Source organism: Thamnophis sirtalis, unplaced genomic scaffold (assembly GCF_051295495.1).
Source record: "Thamnophis sirtalis isolate CommonGarterSnake01/CBP01778 unplaced genomic scaffold, rThaSir2_p1.2 scaffold_2, whole genome shotgun sequence".
Classification (NCBI taxonomy): domain Eukaryota; kingdom Metazoa; phylum Chordata; class Lepidosauria; order Squamata; family Natricidae; genus Thamnophis; species Thamnophis sirtalis.
Window position 1 is genome coordinate 174,984,910 of NW_028261382.1, and position 23,412 is coordinate 175,008,321.

Genomic DNA, 23,412 nt, shown 5'->3' on the forward strand with positions numbered 1-23,412 from the left:
GAAAAGAAAGAAACATGCTTTAAAAGACAGAATAGCTGCCTGTAGCTTCCTGCCCATCCCCACTTTGTTAATGGTCCATTAGGAAGGCCAAGCTAGTCTATTTTACATAATAAAGACTTCTCCACTTCAGCTACAGGAAAGCATGATAATATTGGCCCCAACTGACCACATGGCATCTGAGAACTCAACCAAACCTGGATTCAAAACACAGCCTAAAGAGTTGCCCCTGCATGGGCCCATTGGAGTCTGACAACCAATCAGAATACATTTCTTACACAGGAACAGGAAACAGAGAGGTGGGACTGAACAAGTTATAAAAAGCCTAGCAAGCCCCTCCCTCAGCCCTTCTCTTCTTCTCCACCAACATTGAAGCATGTGATCACCTTTTCTGTTCAGGAGCTCAAGCCACGTGGTCCTGTCCACCAATAAACCATCTTTCCAAGCAGCCTCCATGTCTCCAGTGTCTTTTTCCCCACTTGGAGCCGAACCCAGAAGGACGTTTCTTTCACCAGTTTGATATCGATAGCCATGTGACTTTGGAATATTGAGTCTATAGAAATGGCATGATTTGGTTCCTTTCTTCCACAATACTTGGCTTCCCGTTGTAATCTTCTGCACAATATGCCCTCCTCTGTTTCTCTTTTCCTTGACTTGGTCGTAGGAGATCTCAGCGAGGCAATCCAACCACGAAAGGGATCCCTGTGGATTCCTTGCAGCAGCTGCCCTTCTTCTTTGGAGTGGATCACTGTTCCACAAGTGATCCCAAGTTCACCTCATGTGGCTCACAGCTCATACTGGCTTCTCTGCTGCACGCAGCTGTTTTACAGATGTGGTGGGGGGGAGGCCTCAATTGTTCCAGGGGAGGCTAACATTGCTACCTGCAGATTGTTCGAGTATTCTCTCTTGATAAATTGGCTATCAAAAAAAGAACGGGATTACAAAGAAAAGGTAGAAGTTTCCTTTGCTTCTACGACCAGGAGCTGGCGGTTTTGACACTTTTTAGAAGAACGGATACACTTCTCCCCCACTCAGCTTATATAGTATTTTAATAACTTTATATTTTTAAAGCATTTTAACATTCATTATAGGAAGGGACATGGTGGCTCAGTGGTTAAGACACTGAGCTTTGTCAATCAGAAGGTTGGCAGTTCAGCAGCTCAAATCCTTAGTGCCGCGTAACGGAGGGAGCTCCCGTGACTTGTCCCAGCTTTTGCCAGCCTAGCAGTTCGAAAGCATGTAAATGCAATGCGCTCTACATGGGGCAGCCCTTGAAGAGCATTCGGAGACTTCAGCTCGTCCAGAATGCAGCCGTGCAAGTGATTGTGGGTGCACCTCGGTACACCCACGTTACACCTATCCTCCACGAGCTGCACTGGTTACCGATTGGTCTCCGGATACGCTTCAAGGTGCTAGTCGTCACTTATAAAGCCCTTCATGGTATTGGACCTGGGTACTTGAGAGACCACCTGCTGCCAATTACCTCCCACAGACCCATTAGATCTCACAGGGTTGGCCTCCTCCGGGTTCCGTCTACCAGCCAATGTCATCTGGCTACTACCCAGGGGAGGGCCTTCTCTGTGGCGGCTCCGGCCCTTTGGAACGAACTCCCCGCGGAGATTCGGACCCTCACCTCTCTCCTGGCTTTCCGAAAAGCCGTTAAAACCTGGCTGTGTCGGCAGGCCTGGGGTCGATGAGTTCCCTTCCCCTCTCGAATCGTGTGGCTGTTGGTTGTTTTTAAATGCCCTGTATTTTGTAGTTTCGGTGTTTTTCCCTTCCCCTCCTTTGGGTTTGTGCGCCGCCCTGAGTCCCGTAGGGAATAGGGCGGCATATAAATAAAATGAAACTCAAACTCAACTCAAAATGCAAATGGAAAAATAGGGGCCACTTTGGTGGAAAGGTAGTGCTCGGTGTGAGCCTTCGACATTTAGTCATGCCGGCCACAAGACCAAGGAGACATCTTCGGACAGCACTGGCTCTTCGGCTTAGAAATGGAGATGAGCACCACCTCTAGCGCTGGAAACCACTAGCACGCATGTGCGGGGGAAACCTTCACCTTTACCTATAAGGAAGTCAGAGGGCTGTTGTGAGCACTCACATGCTTGTGAGATCCAAATGCGATGGCAGGTCATACCAGGAAGCCTCGAAACTGACCTGAGCCAACAGGATAGGTATGTCATCACCAAACAAGGAAAGGAGGTGCGAATACAGGAACATATTGCACAGGTGACCTAACTTTTCGCTTCAAAAACATGCTGTGTTTTTAATCTGCTTTGCACATGCATAAAATAAAATAGCAATAGCAGTTAGACTTATATACAGCTTCATAGGGCTTTCAGCGCTCTCTAAGCGGTTTACAGAGTCAGCATATCGCCCCCAACAACAATCCGGGTCCTCATTTTACCCACCTCGGAAGGATGGAAGGCTGAGTCAACCTTTGAGCCGGTGAGATTTGAACAGTTGAACTGCAGAACTGCAGTCAGCTGAAGTAGCCTGCAGTGCTGCATTTAACCACTGCGCCACCTCGGCTCTTCAAAAAAAGCTAAAGTACATAGAAAGGTCGAAACTCCACTTATCACTGGTGGATACCGAAAATCACAAATAATAAAAATGCGAATCACATAAAAAGTGCAAATCAACAACCAGACTCTCCTCCCAGACTCTCCCGCTGTGCTGAATTAAACTTTAAGCTCTGTGCATCTGCAACCTCTTTGGATTCCAATGGATTTCCTTATTCATCTAATAAAATTAATGTAGGGGTTTGTGTTTTACTGTCAGTTTACTTTTTTTAAAAAATGTAAGGAACCCATTTCCTCACAGATATTTGTTTGTTTACCTCAACAGCTCCCAGCAGGCCCTAGAGGTGGAGAATTCTGGATTTAGATGCCACTGAATTGTCCTTCAGCAACAACTAGAAGGACACAGAATAATTGTGTTACTTATTAAGAACATGTCTGTTAGACATTTTTAAAAAGAAATCCACATCATTTTAAATCCAAATAAGGGACTTGTAGGCCTTTGGATTCAATCCTCTGTGGAGAAATAAGAGCCAGAAGATCCTCATGCTATTTAGCATTTGATATTTTTTTAAAAACCATCAAGAGGCTCCTTCATTCTTCTGGGAAACTGGTTCATTGTCAAATCTTGAAAGGTTTTCCTCAAAGGATTCCTTTCTCTCTGACCTTAACAGTTGGTAAGCATCAGGAAGAGGATTAGAGAGGTTTCTTGATAAGGGGAAAAATCTCTGATTTCTTTTCATCTCTCTGAAGCCCTGCTTAGATGGGGGCGAAGGGAGATGGCTCGCTGCAGCCTTGATGGAGAGTATCTACAAAAGTATTTTCTGCTTGTTAATAAACTGGCAAATGAGGCAATCAAGAACGAGTGAGCAAGAGGAAACGAGAAGCCACATAACCCCAGAGCCAAGACTCTTTGCAAACAAAGAGATGTGGTGTAGGAGGAAGCATGGAGAGGTTTGCAGACAAACTCATTAAGTTTTTAATATCGATGGTAGACTTTGTCTAGAAGCAAAACACCTCCAGAGCCATTAACGTGTGCCCCAATACAATTACTATTCATCATTTTTTTCTTAGGCTGTTAGGTCATCTCCGACATGTCTCCTTTTATTAAAGTAATAAGTAGTTTGTGGACCAACATCATAGTTACCATTAGTTTGCATCACAGCCATCTGAGATTGCATCCTGCACAGAAAGTCCTCTGAAATCACTGTGTCTCTGATCTTGCAACCTCAGTTGGGGCTCCTCTATTTAACATCTTTATTAGCAGTTGCAAACCTACAAAAGGCACAGAACTCTTAAACTGTGTTCCTTGAGATTCGCCGATAAAAGCTTCAGAATTAGATATTCTGAAGAGCCAATTTCCTTTTGCATATGAAGACGCAAGAGCCAAGGTGGCGCAGTGGTTAAATGCAGCACTGCAGGCTACTGCTAGATCAGCAGGTCAGCGGTTCAAATCTCACCGGCTCAGGGTTGACTCAGCCTTCCATCCTTCCGAGGTGGGTAAAATGAGGACCCAGATTGTTGGGGGCAATATGCTGACTCTCTGTAAACCGCTTAGAGAGGCCTGAAAGGCCTATGAAGCAGTATATAAGTCTACTGCTATTGCTATTGCTATTGCTATATTCCCTTTCTGAAAGATGAATAGATAACGTGAAAATGTATCCTCCCAACTCTGAAGGCAAGAAAATCCAAATGCATTAATTTGAGCACGGGGAGGGGGGAGAGGGGCTTGGTTTTATTCTAAAGACAATTCCCCCTTTGTATCATGCATTCTGCATTTTTTTTTTTAAAAAAACAGTATACTGTAGAATTTTTTAAAAAAGACGATGACATTTTGAGATCCAGCTCAGAAATCTATAGTTCAAAGCAAAAAGAAAAAATCCCACTGTGTAGTTTTACGTTATCGATCATGTCAAAGGTGGTTCTTTCGATTTAGGCTACCGGATTTATACATGTATTTATCCATACTTGGTATTTAGCACTGTAGGATTGGAAGGAGGGGAAACGGTAAAAAGAAATGTGGAAGCAATCTTTCACTAAAAGACCTACAGGCAGGGCCGGATTTAGATGAAAAGAGGCCCTGGGCTATTCCACTTATGAGGCCCTTTCACCTCCCATTTTTAAGTTTGTAAATTGCATGAGAGACAATAAAGTACATCATTACTGTGATATATATAGCAATAGCAATAGCAATAGCAGTAGACTTATATACCGCTTCATAGGCCTTTCAGGCCTCTCTAAGCGGTTTACAGAGAGTCAGCATATTGCCCCCAACAATCCGGGTCCTCATTTTACCCACCTCAGAAGGATGGAAGGCTGAGTCAACCCTGAGCCGGTGAGATTTGAACCGCTGACCTGCTGATCTAGCAGTAGCCTGCAGTGCTGCTTTTTAACCACTGCGCCACCTTGGCTCTTCAATATATATCAATATATATAGCTGGCCTCCCGACGGAGGGTGGCTCTGCTCTGCAGCAAAGGCAGCGAGGCCAGCCGCCTCCCCTGCTGTGCTCAGCTGCCCGGCTCAGCCCCCTCGCCCTCACCTGCCTGGCCGCTGGTGGGCTCCGCGTCGACGGGGCGGCTACTGGGAACGGCCGCGCCCCTCGCCCGACCGCCGGTGCCGGGAACGTGGGCGGGCTCCCCAACTGCCGCGGCGCTGGAATGATCTTAACCAATACATTTTTATGTTTGTTTATTAGTCATATGCGTAGAATTTCTCCTTATTTTCTGTTCAGTGTTTTAGTGTTCACTGTTTTTAGAATAGTGTAATTTTAATTTTGCTAACAATTTGAATGTAGCCTCCTCTTGATCTTGAGGCTCTAGGCTGAAGCCTAGTTAGCCTATAGGAAAATCCGGCCCTGCCTACAGGTTAAATTCAGGATCAAAATACAGAGTACTATAGATGGGACAGAGGGGCAAATGATTAATGGTGGGGAAATAGCCGGCAGCTCAGCATTAATTTCTTGGTTGATATTTAGTTGTTGTTTTTTAATGTGTAGTTAGAAAGGTTTGGCAGTTCGAGACCCAAGGACTGTGTGACAGGGTGAACTCCCTGACTTCCCTATCCCCCTCTCTACATGCCCCAGCTCCTGACCACCTAGCAGTTCGAAAGCATGTGAATGTAGATAAATAGGTACCACTTTGGTGGGAAGATAACAGCGCTCTCTGTGTCTAGGCCAGTGGTGGGTTGCCATTATTTTTACTACGAGCTTGCTCAAACGTGCTTGGACACTTGCGCACTCATGCACGATGCTTCTGCGCATATGCAGAAGCGTTCGGTGGGTAGGCAGAGCCTCCCACCACCGCCACTACTAGTTTGCCCAATCCAGGCCGAACCAGGAGCAACTCCCCTCTGGTCTAGACATATAGTCATTCTGGCCACATGACCACAGAAACATCTTTGGACAATGATGGCTCTCTCTAAGAAATGGAGATGAGCATAGCAATAGCAATAGCAATAGCAGTTAGACTTATATACCGCTTCATAGGGCTTTCAGCCCTCTCTAAGCGGTTTACAGAGTCAGCATATCGCCCCCACAGTCTGGGTCCTCATTTCACCCACCTCGGAAGGATGGAAGGCTGAGTCAACCTTGAGCCGGTGAGATTTGAACCGCCGAACTGCAGATAAGAGTCAGCTGAAGTGGCCTGCTGTACTGCACCCTAACCACTGCGCCACCTCGGCTCTGACATCATTGGACAGGGGAAATCTTTACCTTTATCTAGTTAGATTTATATTCCACTTCTTGTTTAAGAGTATAAAATCCTGTGAACAGCCCTATTTCTTCCCATTTTTCCCTTCTGAAGTAGCTTGAGTTGAGAGAGAGAGACTATCTTTCCAAAATCACTGCTGGGGGGGGGGTCTTCAGCTGATATCTTCGTGGGGTCTCTCTAATACTGCCGACCGCTACATCACTCTGCCTCTTCGACATAGGCTTTCCAGGATCTAGACGAGACTGACAACGCTTGTCATAGCCTTCTTTCCATCTTAAACAAAGCGGATACCAAAACTCATTTTGTTATTTTTACATTTAGTATTTATTACTCACGTCTGATAAACAGAGATACTCCTGTGGGAAAAAAATACGTATGCAAAAAAATCTACCAAGTTTCCATTTGTTCCTTGTGGCGTGTTTCTATGTTGTGACTTCCTGGGATGACCAATGGCAATTCGCCAAATATTCGTCCACTCCTTTATCTGACAATGTTCTAACACTAAAACTTCCCAGGTTCAATTTGCCTTCTATGGCACAGGAGGGGAAAGGCCTTTCCGTTAGCTATTTCTAAAAAAAAAAACATTTGTCTATGTGGTGTATGTCATTGTGGAATGACTGAGTTTTTGGGGGGGAAATCTATAAGCAGTTGCAAGATGCTGTTCATTCCTCTTTTCTTTATGTAATTCAAATAGTAGCTATCAAAGAGTTGGGGTTGAAAACTTCTCCTAATATATTAACAATCATTGCCTGTAAAAGTATTCACTGATACACATTCTCTTATCCATCCAAGGGTAGACTAAACACATTCTCCAAGCCTTGATTATCAGCATCATGTTTCAATTTATACAGCTACATGCTTCTCTGGGCCAAGACAGTCACGACTCAACAGTATTTACAAAACTCTGCTAAATATGCCTGATAAAAATAAAAAATGGAGAGGAAGGTAGTTGTCTTTGATGGACAATTCAACCTCCATGAGAATCAGTAAGGAGTTAGTCTTTTACAAGAGATTTATTACAGTTAACCCCAACGGTTCCACCACAAAACCGCGTTCGACGAAAGGGCGCTCGACGAAACCGCGTAGCTGACGTCATCACAGCGCGACAACAGCGCAGAGACAGAAGCACACTGTAAACGCTAAACCTAACCCCCCTAAACCTAATCCTAATCCTAACCCTAAACCTAACCCTTAACCTAACCCTAAACCTAACCCTAAACCTAACCCTTAACCTAATCCTAACCGTTAACCTAACCCTAACCCTAACCCTAACCCTAACCCTAACCCTAACCCTAACCCTAACCCTAACCCTAACCCTAACCCTAACCCTAACCCTAACCCTAACCCTTAACCTAACCCTTAACCTAACCCTAACCCTAACCCTAACCCTAACCCTAACCCTAACCCTAACCCTTAACCTAACCCTAAACCTAACCCTAACCCTAAACCTAACCCTAAACCTAACCCTAACCCTAAACCTAAACCTAAACCTAACCCTTACCTTAACTTGAATCGGCTTGCTTTCAAAGCGCTATTTAAAGCGCCCTTCTTTCTCCGCGCTCGCTGTTGTCGCCCTGTTGATGATGTCAGCGACGCGGTTTAATCGGGCGCGCTTTAGTCGAGCGCGGTTTTGTCGTGCCACGAACCCCAACAGGTTAACTCTAATCTGTTCCTTTAACTGAGCATGGGTAACTTTAAGATTTGCGGCAACTGTGAATGCTCAATAAGGGGGGGGGGACAACAAGTGACAACGTATGCCTCATCTCCTCATCATGCAATTACATATGTACATGGGGCAGGTGTCTTGATATAAATACATGATTCCATGATCTGCGTGATTATGTAGGAAGGCACAAATACTAACATAACCGTGGCTTGCAATGGATGCTAGGGCCTCGGATCTTACTTTTAGCTCCTATATCTCTGATTATTTTAGGCAACCTAGCTTTGCTGATGGAAGTTGAAGGGCAATTGATGTCCATGAGACTCCAAAACCCATCAGGCACAGGACATTGGACCATACGCTAGTTTGTCAAGATACTGTCCCACCTTTTAAAAAATAAATGAAAATTATGAATAAGATGAAGGAAAAAAGAATCCAGGCTTTATTATTCAAATGGAAATGGTATCCCTGTTTTCAGTATCGGTCCTACAAATCTGCAGCCCTCACTCCGGTTATTTATTCTAAAAATGGTACTTAAAAGAATGGATATATTCCAGAACAAATTCTTGGAGTCCTACGGTTTCCAGTCTACGATTTTTGAAATGTTTTATCTCAAAACGTGCATAACGGATAAAGACTTTGTGTAAAGCAGGGATGATGATGCAGCTATTTTTTTTTAATATCATAATTCCCACAAGTCCTAACCAGAATGCTCAATGGTGAAGAAATATGGGGGGCTCCAGTGGAGATTTAACTGGAGACGTCATACATTTCTAGAGTTTAGTCTACAGTCCACAAACACTTTAAACTATAGATAGAAAATCTAGGACCTGCAAGATTTCAGCAGATATTTCTTTTCTTTTTCCACTGAAAGTTTAGATTTAGATTTAGAAGGTTTATTTATATGCCGCCCTTTTCCCTGGGGGGACTCAGGGCGGCTCACAATCCAAAAGGAAAGGGGGGAAAACAGACTTTTTACATATAAGACAATACATAATTAAAACACAACATTCATACCATCTTAGCCCCAGGCCTGACGGGATAGCCAGATTCTGAGGGCTGTGCGGAAGGTCTGGAGGGTGGTGAGGGTACGAATCTCCACGGGGAGATCGTTCCATAGGGTCGGAGCTACCACCGAGAAGGCTCTCCTCCGCGTGGTTGCCAGTCGGCATTGACCAGCAGATGGAACTCGGAGGAGGCCTAATCGATGAGATCTAATAGGTCGTGTGGAGGTAATTGGCAGGGGGAAAGGGGTCCTTTAAAAATAAAGTCTTGCTTTTAATTCAGAGGAATAATATGAGGCCACCGGCTAATGCATGTCATGAAATCTTCAAGGGCAAAAGAAGAGCTGTTTTAATGAGATGATCTTGTATATTCAACATGGTTTCTTGAATCAGATGGTGCAACATTTCAGCAGATATTTCTTTTCTTTTTCCACCGAAAGTGGGGAAAGGGGTCCTTTAAAAATAAAGTCTTGCTTTTAATTCAGAGGAATAATATGAGGCCACCGGCTAATGCAAGTCATGGAATCTTCAAGGGCAAAAGAAGAGCTGTTTTAATGAGATGATCTCGTATATTCAACATGGTTTCTTGAATCAGATGGTGCTATTCTCACCTCTGTGTCTTAGCTGGACGTACTCACCAAGCCCCCTGTTCTCCCACCTCTCTGTAGGAACAAAAGACCCAAGTAAACACATTGCAACCCCAAAGGGTTTTGCACAGAACGTGCAAAAACAAGAGACTACGCCTGGCAGCGAATGGAAGCCAGAGGAGAAGACGGGCCCAGCTCCCTTGCTTCATTTAGAATGGCCTTATCTGCCAATCTGTCTAATTAGAACAGCTCAGTCAAAGTGCCCACAATCCTTAATAGCAATTGCTGCAGCAGGATGAAGATTGCAATCTGCTTAATTGAGATACCTTCAGGTGATTTAGTGGCTCTTAATAGCACTTTTGGTTATGGTGTTTGGTTCTTTCCTGCTGTTGTTATTGGAATGACTCCTGAATTGTGCCAAAGGGTGAAGTTACCTCAGCTACCTCCCAAACAGCCCTCTGCTGCTTGTCTCTTACATTTCCTACCTTGCTGCCTTCAACAACAGCGGTTCAATCCCCTCTGGATTTTTCCACCCCCCCACAATTTTTATATCATCGGCAAATTAGCAAAATAGCCTCTTGCTATTCCCCTGTGGGAAGTTATCACCCAGCCCTCTCCCAGAAAAATGAAATATCCTAGGAAATATTGAAAAGGCAGAATATTTCTCTGGATGTGAAAAGAAAGAAACATGCTTTAAAAGACAGAATAGCTGCCTGTAGCTTCCTGCCCACCCCCACTTTGTCAATAGGCCCATTAAGACTAGCCAGGCTAGCCCACTTTACATAATAAAGACTTCAGCAGCAGCTACAGAAAGGCATGATTGGCCTTTTACTCAGGTCTCCACATGGCATCTGAGAACTCATCTATGGATTCAAAACACAGCCTAGAGAGTAGCCCCCTGCATGGCACCATGGGAGTCTGACAACCAATCAGAATACATTTCTTACACAGGAACAGGAAACAGAGAGGTGGGACTGAACAGGGTATAAAAAGCCTAGCAAGCCCCTCCTTCAGCCTTTTTTTTTCTTCTTCTCCACCAACATTGAAGCATGTGATCACCTTTTCTGTTCAGGGCTCAAGCCACGTGGTCCTGTCCACCATTAAAACCATCTTTCCAAGCAGCCTCCATGTCTCCAGTGTCTTTTTCCCCACTTGGAGCTGAACCCAGAAGGACGTTTCTTTCAACACCCCTATAACATCAAATTCAGTATAAAGATAAAGGTAAATGATTCCCTTGCACATGTGTGCTAGTTGTTCCCGACTCTAGAGGGTGGTGCTCATCTACTCTTCAAAGCCGAAGAGCCAGTGCTGTCCGAAGACATCTCCGTGGTCATGTGGCCGGCACGACTAAACGCCAAAGGCGCACGGAACGCTGTTACCTCCCCATCAAAGGTGGTTCCTATTTTTCTACTTGCATTTTTAAAGGCTTTCAAACTGCTAGGTTGGCAGAAGCTGGGACAAATAACGGGAGCTCACTCTGTTACGCGGCGCTAGGGATTCAAACTGCTGAACTGCCCACCATTCTGCTCGACAAGCTCAGTGTCTTAGCCACTGAGCCACCGCGTCCCCCAAATTATGTATAGGCAAGTTTAAAAACTCCGATTCCAACTATAGAGGACCACGTTTGATACCCTCTAAAAATGTAATTTTATTCCCTCTTTTTTCAGTTTCCTATTTTATCTTTAATGCTGTCCTCTTATCCCAATTTTCCTCAGATTTATTTTATACCGTGACCCGTCAAAACCGCGTTCCACAAAAGCGCGGTCGACGAAAGCGCGTATGTGACGTCATCACAGCGCAACGAAAAAGATCGAAAAATTGAAATAAAAATTAAATTACAGCAAGCCGATTCACATAAAGGTAAGGGTTAGGTTAAGGGTTAGGGTTAGGTTTAGAGCGTTAGCGTTACGTTTAGCGTTAGGTTAAGGGTTAGCGTTAGGTTTTTCGTTAGGTTAAGGGTTAGGTTTAGGGTTAGGTTAAGGGTTAGGTTTAGGGTTAGGTTTAGGGTTAGGTTTGGGGGGGTTAGGGTAAGGTTTTCGCTTTATTTTTACATTTTTCAATCTTTTTCGTCGCGCTGTGATGACGTCACATACGCGCTTTCGTCGACCGCGCTTTTGTCTACCGCGGTTTTGTGGTGGAACCATTTTATACAATATACAGGCTGTTTATGTGAATTGTTAACTTTTGCTGTATGATTTATCAAAGGCTGTATATTTGAAAGATGAATTAGAGCTTATTTGCACCATTACTATTTACGAAAGCACATAAAAAAACATTTCAGCCAGAAGCTTTATCGAAGGATTTTTGAAACAATAGTTAATATCAAATAATGTATACCTCCCCCCCCAAAAAAACTTAGAAGTTAAGAAGACAAAACTTACTGCAGCAAATGCTATGTTGGTTATTTCTCAGCAAACTCTTCTAGATGTTTGATTATTTTCTTTTTTTAATTATAGTAATACACTTATACTATACTATTACACGTTCTACCTCAAACAAACATTAAGTTAATTAGCCTATATCTTCATTATATCTCCTTCAATCCCCCTTTTTTTAAAAAAAAAAACTGGAAATACTTTGGCTATTTTCCAGTCCTCGCGAGCTGCTGTTGATCTTAAAGAGAAGTTGTATATTTTTATTAGAAGATAAGCAATTTCACATTTGAGTTTTTAAGGACCCTCCCCAAATGGATGGTGGATGGACCCGGGATTTATTTGTTTTAAAATGTCACGGAAGCTTTCAACTTGTCTCTTGTAACAGTTCAACTGCTTCCCCTCCAAAACAGGGAAATGCACCTGTTCTATATCCCAGCAGTGGAAGAATTCATGCAGTTTCTCTGCCATTTCTTTATCTTCCTCTTTGATTGATTATGCCATCAAATCACCATGCTTCCCTGAAAATAAGACAGTGTCTTATTTTCTTTTGTCCCCCCAAAAAATAAGCACTTGGCCTAATTCTTGGGAAGGTCTTATTATTTTTTGTGGTGCAGGAGGCAGAAAGCATGGTCACCTCATGGCTGCTGCTGTGTTGCAATATTTTCGGGGGGCGGCTTATTTTAGCGCACGCGCTCAAAGCCAATTGCGTTTAGAGCCGAGGTGGCGCAGTGGTTAGGGTGCAGTACTGCAGGCCACTTCAGCTGACTATTATCTGCAGTTCAGCGGTTCTAATCTCACCGGCTCAAGGTTGACTCAGCCTTCCATCCTTCCGAGGTGGGTGAAATGAGGACCCAGACTGTGGGGGGCGATATGCTGACTCTGTAAACCACTTAGAGAGGGCTGAAAGCCCTATGAAGCGGTATATAAGTCTAACTGTTATTGCTATTGCTCTATCTATCTATCTATCTATCTATCTATCTATCTATCTATCTATCTATCTATCCATCCGAGGTGGCACAGTGGTTAGGGTGCAGTACTGCAGGCCACTTCAGCTGACTGTTATCTGCAGTTCAGCGGTTCTAATCTCACCGGCTCAAGGTTGACTCAGCCTTCCATCCTTCCGAGGTGGGTGAAATGAGGACCCAGACTGTGGGGGTGATATGCTGACTCTGTAAACCGCTTAGAGAGGGCTAAAAGCCCTATGAAGCGGTATATAAGTCTAACTGCTATTGCTATTTATTATCCGGGGAGGTCTTATTTTAGGGGAAACACGGTAGTATCAACCTTTAGCAACCACATAGATTTTCTCTGTGACAATCTATGCCTAAACCTGGTCCTTGAGGTTTTCCAATGGTCAACCCCATCACTCCAATAAATTAGTCCCATCCATTTTGCTGATGATTGTTGTCTTCTCTGTTCTTCCACCCTATCCCAGCATTAGAGCTTTTTCCGGAGAGATGGAACTTTGCACAATGTGTTCAAAGCAGGATAAATTGAGCCTGGCCATTAGTGCCTCCAGAGAGAACTCTTGAGTTGATTAAATGTTATGTATGTTTCCTTGGCTATGCACATGTCAAGAGTATCATCTAGCACATCTTCAACACCCTTGGAGATTCGAACCCTCACCACCCTCCAGACCTTCCGCACTGCCCTTAAAACCTGGCTATTCCAACAGGCCTGGGGCTAAAAAGCTTCTACCCCTTTCTCGAATGGTATGACTGTTGTGTGTTTTAAATTATGTATTGTTGCGTGTTGTTTTAAATTTTTTGTCTGTATCCCCCTCCCTTAGTTGAGTTGTGAGCCGCCCTGAGTCCCCTTCGGGGGAAAAGGGCGGCATATAAATAAACTTAACTTAACTTAACTTAACTTAACCCTTCATCTAATGATCCAATAGCCTACCTAGTCATCTTCTTAATCCAAATATATTTAAATAAGGGTGATATTGTTCTTCTTAACTCTCTTTGCAATTTGGTTCTTTAATCCATACCCTTCAAGGGGTAAGTTTCATGAACCTCATACTACTTACCTTGCAGTAGATCATCTTCAGTTCATTCCATTATGACAATTCACATGTTTCTCATTTAATACTTTCTCATTCTAGGAGGATAGTTGCCTGTTCTGATTCTCTCTGTGCCAAAAATGAATTTTTTAAAAAAATTAACATTGCTATACGTGGATATTTAGGAAGAAACTGTTTCACAGAAATGTAATTTTAAGTAGATGGGAGAAACCCATTTTTCATAGACAGGCCATCAACCACATGATAATCTACCACCAATTTGAAGTTTTATTGATAGGGATAAATTGACTACTTCAAACTCTTATTGCCATTCCTAGCAAGAGAAGCTAATTTGGCGAGGCAGATGGAGGCGGCAGTGGTTTGCAAATATTCCTTTAAAGGAAAAAAAAATGTGAGTGAGCTTGCTTCTCTGCAAAATATACTTTGAAACCATTCAGTTAAAGTCGAAGGCGGCCACGCTCTGATCCCAGAGCTTAATAATAATCAACTCATGAAAGTGTCGAGTCAAAAACAGGTTTTTTTAAAAAGGTTTCCTTGAGTCAAGAATTTTTTACCCCTGGGGACACCAAGAATACATGCAACATACATTGTAAAAAAAAAATTTATCTTAACAAAACAAAAAGGGAGGGGGGAATGCTGATCATATATGTATATACTGCGGTTCCACCACAAAACCGCGGACGACAAAATCGCGGTCGACGAAAGCGCGTATGTGACGTCATCACAGCGCGACGAAAAAGATCGAAAAATGTAAAAATAAAGCGAAAACCTTACCCTAACCCCCCAAACCTAACCCTAAACCTAACCCTACACCTAACCCTAAACCTAACCCTTAACCTAACAAAAAAACTAACGCTAACCCTTAACCTAACGCTAAACGTAACGCTAACGCTCTAACCCTAACCCTAACCCTTAACCTAACCCTAACCCTAACCCTTAACCTCACCCTTACCTTTATGTGAAGCGGCTTGCTGTAATTTAATTTTTATTTCAATTTTTCGATCTTTTTCGTCGCGCTGTGATGATGTCACATACGCGATTTCATCGACCGCGCTTTTGTGGAACGCGGTTTTGACAGGTCACGATATACTGCATTGCCGCATGTACTGTAGTCCTTGCCTCTTCAAAAATATGTAGTGGCCTGAGCCACCCATCCTGTTATACATGGTAGCCCACACAAATCTCCCCCCTCAGGTGTAATGATCAGCATTTTCTTTCTTTTCAAAGGACTCCTTATATTATCAGTTTTTAAAAGAATAAACAGTGGGCCTAAATAGCCATGAACTGCAAATAATACCTTTGGTGACACAAAAACTGCAGATAAGGAAAGATCACTTACCACCCTAGTAATTTTCACCAATTAGGTCTAACTCTGAATGGTCTGGTTTCTCAACTTAAGCTGTCCCTGAAATTGCAACAGACCACACCTTGGAATCCCACTGTTTATGTGTTTCAAAATGACCCTTTGCCATCCCATCCAAGCTGGTGCCGCAGGAAGTCAGCTCAAATGTATTCACTGGGACTTACTCGCAAAGTAAATGAGTTGGAGATTGCATCTTTGGTTTTACATATTTAGAAGGTGGGTCTGTACTTTTTTTTCTTTGCACGGTTCAGCTTTGCTCTGTGTCCCCATCCTGCCTCACAGACAGTCATCTCTTCTTGGAAGATTGGCTGGTCATAAATAAGGAGATGACCTCAGTGTTTCCTCTGAGGGCGTTGGCTTGGCATGCCTCGAGATTGAGATAGAAGAGGCAATTTGTAACTTATCAAAATTGCTTGCACAATTTTCATTAAGGTGAAATGCAATTGCAATCCCATTTGGACTTCTATCGTGCTGCTGCTCCTCCCAAATCTTTCAAATGAAGGATGGCAGAAAGTAGTAGTGTAGAGAGCAAAGTATTCTTCATTGCTACATCTTCCTGTTGGGGCACGAAGGATTGAAAAATCACCACCTGGATTTCTGATCTTCCAAAAGGACACGTTGCATGAGGAAGATTCAGCGAAGGCAATGGACTAGTGGGAATCCCTAAGTGTGGAGATTTATCCCCCAGCCACTGGGGTTGAATGCTGTGCGCTTATGGCCACAATTGAGCCCAAAATTCATGTTGCTAAATGAGAAATATTTCAAGTGAGTTTTGTGGCATTTTATGACCTTCCTTGCTATAGTTGTTAAGTGAATCATTGCAGTTGTTAGTCACACAGTTGTCAGAAAGTGGCAAAAGGGGAATTGCATACCCTCGGGCAGGACCCTGCAACCCTCCTAAATATGAACCAGTTGCCAAGCATCTGGATTTCAATCATGTGACCATGGGGATGCTGCAATGGCCATGTGTAAAAAAAAACGGTCATAAGTAGCTTTTTTCAGTGCTGTTGTAACTTTGAATGGTTGCTTATGGGCATCACAGCAGAGGGTTATAAATGAGCATCCGCAGGAGGACAATGGTGCCAATTGTAAATCTGGTGCATCATTGGTGCACTGACAATATTTCTACTCCAGGTGCTGCTTCACTGAGTAACCAAGAAAGAAACCACTCAACTCCATTTTTGCAGAATTAAGAGTACTTTTACTGATTATAAGTAAATTAGAAGCAAAGCAAAGCTGGATCTGAGCAAAAGTGCGCGCAAAGCAGTAGATATCAATACATGAGCTGCACCCCTCACCCTTTAGGGGAAAAAAACCCCAGGGGTGTTCAAACTTGACAGCTTTAAGACTTGTGGACTTCAACTCCCACAATTCCACCTCCAGTCATGTTGGCTCAGGAACTCTGGCATTGAAGTGTGCAAGTCTTAAAGCTGTCAAATTACAAGACCCTTGCACCCCTAACCCTTTAGTGAAAAAAAACCCAGGGGTGTTCAAACTTGACAGCTTTAAGACTTGTGGACTTCAACTCCCAGAATTCCTCCTCTCGCTCTTCATCTTGATGATGTGCGGATGGACGGGAGGGAGGGAGCTGAAACCGGTTCTAAACGGCACTGTAGATTTGTGGAACCTCTTCTATAGAAGAGGTTAGAACTGGCAGGAACCCACCCCTGTACTGAGCAGAAAACAAACCCCCAGCCCTCTTCCTTGCCTTCACTATTTTTAGGGCCATTTGGACAGAAAGGATTTGGTTTTGCAAGTCTGGCTGGCCTGCATTCCTCAAACAGCACCCAATCGGGGTGCTCAAAAACGACATTATTATTATTGCAACCTGCTCCATCAGGGGGCGCTCTGAACCCTCAAAACCAGAAAAAGTTGTCAGATCGAGACACAAAGACAGCTGACCGGCGACCACACGCCCCCCCACTTACCCGGGGTTACCTTTAAACTGTCGTTTGATCAACGCAGGTTCCTCGAACCCTAAGCGGGACGCGCAGGCGGTGGGAATGGTGGGAACAGATTCGCCTTCTTATACTGAGAAAAGCTGGGTCTCCCTGCGGACAAATTGGGGATCAGGACGCAGGAAGAAGGGGTGTGTTGGTTCCCCTTCCACTCTCCCACCGCAGCTCGGCTTTCTGTTCCTGCAAGAAATGCGGGATCCCTCCGGTAACTTTACGAAACGTTCTGCGTTCTGTAGGAGGAACGCGCAGCGCCATCAGCCGGCTTCTGCATCCATACGCAAAGAAGAAAAACTTAAACCAGGTTAAACTGGAGGTTGTGTTGATTAGGGGAGTTAGGGAAGCGAGGGAGCCGGTTTCTGCCACACTCGCCCACCCCTTCTCCAGGGACTAAATTGCCCCGTCGTCGTCCCACTCGCCCCAGCCCGTGCAGAGGGGCTTCCCCCCCACCCCACCGCTGCCAATGTTTTTGTCCCGTTTTGCAAAACCTTAAGGGAGGTTGGGTATCGCTTTTCAGCTCTTAACAGATGGGAAATGGGACTTGCGCGGGCGAGCTTTCCTGGAAAGGCATAAGGGCAGGAGGTAGCGCGTAATGCCTGCTGAGAGGAGAGCCGTAGGCCCGTTATTTACCCCCTAGGAAAGACAGTGGAGCTCAGTGGGCTTACTCCTGATAAACCATTAAGCCAGGATCCTCTAGTGAAGTCAGTTAAGTTTCCCGGCCGCCCTCAAATAAGCAAAACGGGTTATTTATATAGAAAGCTAAGAACCACAAATTGTGAACGTCCCTTTACTTAAATGCCTTCCAGAGGCGTTGGGCAATAACTCCCATCCAGGCGGCTAGCTGAGGATGATGGAAGTTGTAGTTCTGTCATATCAAGCTGGCCTTTAGGTTGGAGGGAAGCTTAACGAATCTCAACGCGTTTATTTATTTCACGTCTTCTCTCTCCCTCCCTTGGCCTTCGAAAAGCCGAGGCAGACAGGAAGGAAGCAGGGACCAAGGAAGGGGGGGGGGGAAGGAAACACGAACCAGAGGCCTGAAGAGAGATAAAGCTTTCTGGTGCAAACTGGTTTTCTTTGGATCCCCTTCGCATTTTGGCAAGGGAGGGAGAGGACTCGGGACGGCGGAGGGGGGGGGGGGTTGTTAATGGGATTTTGTCCTTCGAATGAAATGCGCTCGTTTTTAAAAGGCGCAGGATCTAGAAAAGGACCTTCCCTTGGGAGCACCTGCTCAAAGACGCCTGGGACTTCCCATGCTCCAGATCTGCAGTGTTCGGGTTGCGAGCTAGCCAGGCGGATCCCCCCACCCCCCTAGGCAAGATCTCCTCTGGAAAGCGACCGTGCCTCGCCAGCCCCCTTTAGTCCTCTGTCAGGCTTCTGAGGTTTAGTTTCCTATAATAAAATAATAAAATTCTATTCTATTCTATTCTTCGCAGCCCATTGCTTAAAAGGACGGCGTCCCGCTCCACCGGAGAGACTACAATCCTAATCACTTTCCTCACCACTCCTCCGTTCGTCCCTTCTCTTTATCTCTCTTGAGGACACAGGAAAAGATTTCTCCTAAAGGTAAAAAGAACAGAAAAGGACCAGAGTTGGAACTGCGCAGTCGGGAAGAGGCGCCGCGCAAAAAAAAAAATGGATTTTCTAACGTAGCACTTAACGCTTTCTCAGAAGTAGATTCCGCTGAAGTTAGTGGGGGAGAAAGCTCTCTTCGCGCCGGATCTTCGTTAATTCGCTCCGAATAAACAGAAAACGCCGGTTTTGAAGAAAGAAAAGCTTTGCCTACAAGGTCGTTGAATATTCATTGCGGATAGTTTTGTAAGCCAACACCCCCCCCCCCTCAATTCATTCGGTTTAAGTTGTCCCACGTCTTCAGAATAAACAGATGAACCAACAAAAAAATTATGCACAAGGAAAGCTGGAATGGCTGGTGGGAGAATGCTCAGCAGCTATCCGCTCCTTCTCCCTCCTCCAAACTGATCTGGGGATATTTTGGGGCCGGGGGGGGCGGTGTTCTGACTGGCAAAAGTAAAATCTTAGGTCTCGATTAATTTGCTTCCCTTCCTTAATTCCTGCAATCCCCAGCATTTCAATCCCGCTTCACAGGATCGATTTTATTTATGGCTTCAACGTGGTTGAAGCGGTAGCCAGATCTGCAATTCCGTTCATGGGATTGAACTGGGAACAAGTCTTCTTTGTGGTCAAAAGGCGATTTGCTTTTTTAGGATCGGCCGCGATCTTGCTCCCGAGCCAAAGGAGCATGTAAGGAGTACAAATCCCGAGCCGGCCATCCTTAAATTCAGATATTTGGAATGAAGGTGCGCTTCCCACTCATTCTGAGTCGAAAGACGTTCGGTTTAAGGACCTATTCAAATCGAATGGCCTTTCTTAGGAACAAATAGATCAAGGAGAGGGATCTGTAGAATCTCAAAAACAGGAGACAGAATTGCGCTAGGAACCCAGCTTCACTGGAGGGGAGAAAGAGGAAAAGCATTCTTTCCATCTTCAGATCCCAGCATCGCCTATACTGGTGGAATACAGATTTGACAAGCGTCCCCAACCAGGTGCCCTCGAAATGTGTTGGAGAATTCGATCCTGCTTAGACAAGAATCTTATTAATTATGCCGATGAATTTTTTTTTAAATGTAGTCCAATACATCTGGAAAGCACCAGTTGGGGGAAAAACAAGGCATTCGGTCCCTGAATATGGAACTCAAAGTGATCTCTTTTTCCCCGAGGGGCCGTCATTATCACACCAGAGATTGTGATCACCCAAGTTATGGTTCCTTCCATAATCGCCACAGGTTGCCCAGAAGCAAGCTAAATTGGAGTTCCGTCTGTCTTCCCCAAAGACCTATTTAAACTGCATGGACAATTATATCACTTTATCAGTTGAAACTCTGGGTTCATTTACTGAAGGGTGAATTCTAATTAGATCAGCGGAAAACGTGCTCCTGTTCCAGTTTAAAAAAAAAAGTGTGAATTCAGGCCTTGCTTTTGAACAACTTTAGCTTGAAACAAGGGAGCTGAGATGCCCCAATATTGGACAGCCCCAATTCCGAGTCCAAGTTTTAACTCTGTCCGATAATCTGCCCAATTCTAGATAAGACAATTCAGAAGTAAATTTTTGGATTCTGGATTGAAAGGGACAATGCCATTTTGAGGGTCGAGCGCAGTGCTTCTCAACCTTGGCAACTTGAAGATGTCCGGACTTCAACTCCCAGAATTCCCCAGCCAGCATTCGCTGGCTGGGGAATTCTAGGAGTTGAAGTCCGGACATCTTCAAGTTGCCAAGGTTGAGAAACACTGGTCTAGCGTTACAACTTCTCTGGAGAACAATATCCACCGATCTTGGCAGGACTTATCTGCCAACTAAATTGGGAGAGGATAGCCGTCACCTGTGCCATCTTGGTGATCTTGGACCAGTCACTATCTCTCTCTCTCAGCCCCTTAAAGGGTTGTTGTGGGGAAAATAGGAGGAGGGAAGTCAGTCACTGCCTTGTGTTATTCATAGAAATAATAAAGGTAGGATATAAATAAATAAAATAAATAACTTATTGACAAAGTGAGGGGAGAGAAGGGAGAATGCAATGTAATTATACTTTCCAACAAATAAATAATAGCAATACATAAATAAATCTTCACTGGCAAATAAATCTCAGACTGAAATGAATGTATCTGTGTTGTTTTTAACTTGTTTTATTTTTATTTTTATTTTATTTCTTTCCTCTTCTGTAAGCCGCCCGGAGTCCTTCGGGATTGGGCGGCCTATAAATAAAATCAAACTTACAAACTTAGCCTCCTGGTCAAGCTAGGAGTTTGCAGGAACGGGTCCCTTCAGCTGTCCACCCTAATATCCCCCTCCCTTGTTAATACCCGCAATTGGTTCTCAAGACCAATAGTGGTGGTGGTGTGGGGTGGGGGAGAATACCGGTCAAAGATGTTGGGCTTGGAATCAAAGTTGGCTTTCGAAATGGAGGAGCTGCGGCTGAAGCAACTGCCAGCTCATTGCTTCAGCTGTCAAAAGAGGGGAAAGTATTCAAGGATATGGGGTGCCCAGCCTGCAAGGGGACTCCGGGAAAGAGATGTGGTGGGCGACAGAATTCGCTGTTTGTCTAAAGGGATAAATTAACACCTCGGGATGAAGTGAGCCGCTGATATCCACTCTCATGCGTGCCCCCCTTCCAGGATTTGACATGTTTCCTATTAATGATTAATCAAGTCACACAATTAGGCTTGATTATCAAGGTACAGAAAGATGGCTAGGGGAAGATGGGGAAAGAGGGGAAAAACGTGATTTGTTATTACATCCAGCTTGAGGTGTGATGCTGTAAGAACCACCAACCTTCGCTAAAAGGCCAGGAAAGTGGCGCTTGGCCTGGGGCTGTGATTGGGGAGACAAAAGGGGACGCCAAAAGGAGACGCTTCGAAGTGTCTCCTTGGGCAACTTTTGTCATCCTTTCAGAAAGACCTTGTGGAAAACAACGCCACGCCCCACGCGCCTCCCCCCCCCCCTCCAAGCACAGAGCACCTTCTGGACAATCCAGATCTGGAGAAGATCAATAGAAGGACATCTGGAAGAAACCTTAGGGTTCTTCACGTTGGCCAGGCTGTGTCCTCAAATGGGTCTTTAAGTCCACCCCCCATTAATCTTCCTTTCTACAGGGCTTCCTCAAGTCTATCAAAGGCGTTTCTCGGGATTCTTCTGAAAGAAGGAAGTTGGGAAAATAAAACTACATAACAGAACTGATTTAATGTCTCAGTGTAAAGTCTAAACACAATTCCCCCTCAACCTTGTAACTTTCTTTGCTAGGCTGCTCTAGAGCGATATATTTCAAGCGTGAGGGTGATATTTTCCTCGAGTCATCTTTTAAACCGTTCTGGAATCGAGTCCTTTCGGAGCCAGGCAAATCAACCCCAATTGGGAGTCTACCAGATTTCTCCATCTCCCTTCAACCCCCCCAAATCAGCAGCCATCTTTCTTGGTTCTCCTCACAGGAGACCGGCTAGAGAGGTTCTTGTGAAAAGCACCGGCCAGCTCAGGGTTTATTTAATTAGTAGTCAATGTGTCCGGGCAGTGGGGATGACCCCACAGCCGTTAAATTCTCCTCCTCCCCTCCACGTTGACACAGAGGCTTAATACCTTATCACTTATAAAATAGCAATAGCAATAGCAGTTAGACTTATATACCGCTTCATAGGGCCCTCTCTAAGCGGTTTACAGAGTCGGCATATTGCCCCCAACAACAATCCGGGTTCTCATTTCACCCACCTCGGAAGGATGGAAGGCTGAGTCAACCCTGAGCCGGTGAGATTTGAACCGCCGAGCTGCAGAACTAGCAGTCAGCTGAACTAAGAGAGGCAGGGTCGGTGTACGCACAGATCCTTCTAAATCCTGCCATCTTGCCTCTCTAAATACTTGTCAAAAGCTAGTTAAGAGAAAGAAAGGAGTCTTTTTCCTGGAAGTTTGGCCAGACAGCTGGCTGGAGCGGGGAAAGGGGGAGGTTATGGGGAGCTGGGAACACGGCGTAGGGGGTCTCTCTCCTTCTCACCTTGATCCAGCCTTCTGAGACAACTGGAGGGCCTTTTGCCCCTGATGGCTCTGGGAGAAGCAGCGATCTCCAAGAAAAACTCTGGACGGCTAGAGAAGAAGGAAGCGCGCATATAGGCGGTCGTCAGGGCCCGATGGAGGAGATCGGAGAGTCAGAGAGAACCGTTCGCACAGCTCAAGGCCTTGCCAAGGAAGACATGCGCTTGAGAGGAAGGTGTGGGGACAACCGGGTGGCTTTAAGTCGCTGCCATTCAGGCAAGGAGAAGAGCAGAGTCTGCCAGCTTAAAAGGGAGGGGGATCAGAGCATCAGAGGAATGCCAGCCATGCCAGGCGAGTAAGAGCCTTCTGATTTGCACAAACCCCAATGAGGGAAGAACTCGCCTCCAGACTGCCGATACAGACACATCCACATTTGCAAAAAAACCATTTTAGACGTCGCTGGAGACAATTCGAGGCGCTGCCCTGCGTTTCTTTTGCAAGATTCATTAGAAACAAATCGCCAGCTTGTTGTCTGGACACAACGCGGAGAGTTTAGGCTCCCGTTTGTTAGCTTCCCCTTGAAGTTGTCATTTCTATTGCTATTTAAAATGTCCAAACGATGGATCAGAAACCCCCCACCCACCCACACACCCATTTTGCCAAACCTTTTCTTGCAATGGGGGGGGGGAGGAAAAAA

General features: G+C 44.9%; 1 long non-coding RNA gene across 2 annotated transcripts in view; it reads right to left on the bottom strand.

Annotated features, from left to right (window-relative positions):
* Positions 1–17,538, bottom strand: part of LOC148049289 (uncharacterized) — a 34,664-nt gene extending 17,126 nt beyond the window's left edge. Inside the window, exons 1-2 of one of the 2 annotated variants that reach the window (XR_015695405.1) lie at positions 17,162–17,538; positions 13,877–13,978 (exon numbers count right to left, since the gene is read on the bottom strand). This is a non-coding gene — a long non-coding RNA (uncharacterized LOC148049289). The remainder of the gene's footprint in view (positions 1–13,876; positions 13,979–17,161) is intronic. The other variant, XR_015695404.1, reaches the window with a different exon arrangement.
* Between the last annotated feature and the right edge of the window lie 5,874 nt (positions 17,539–23,412).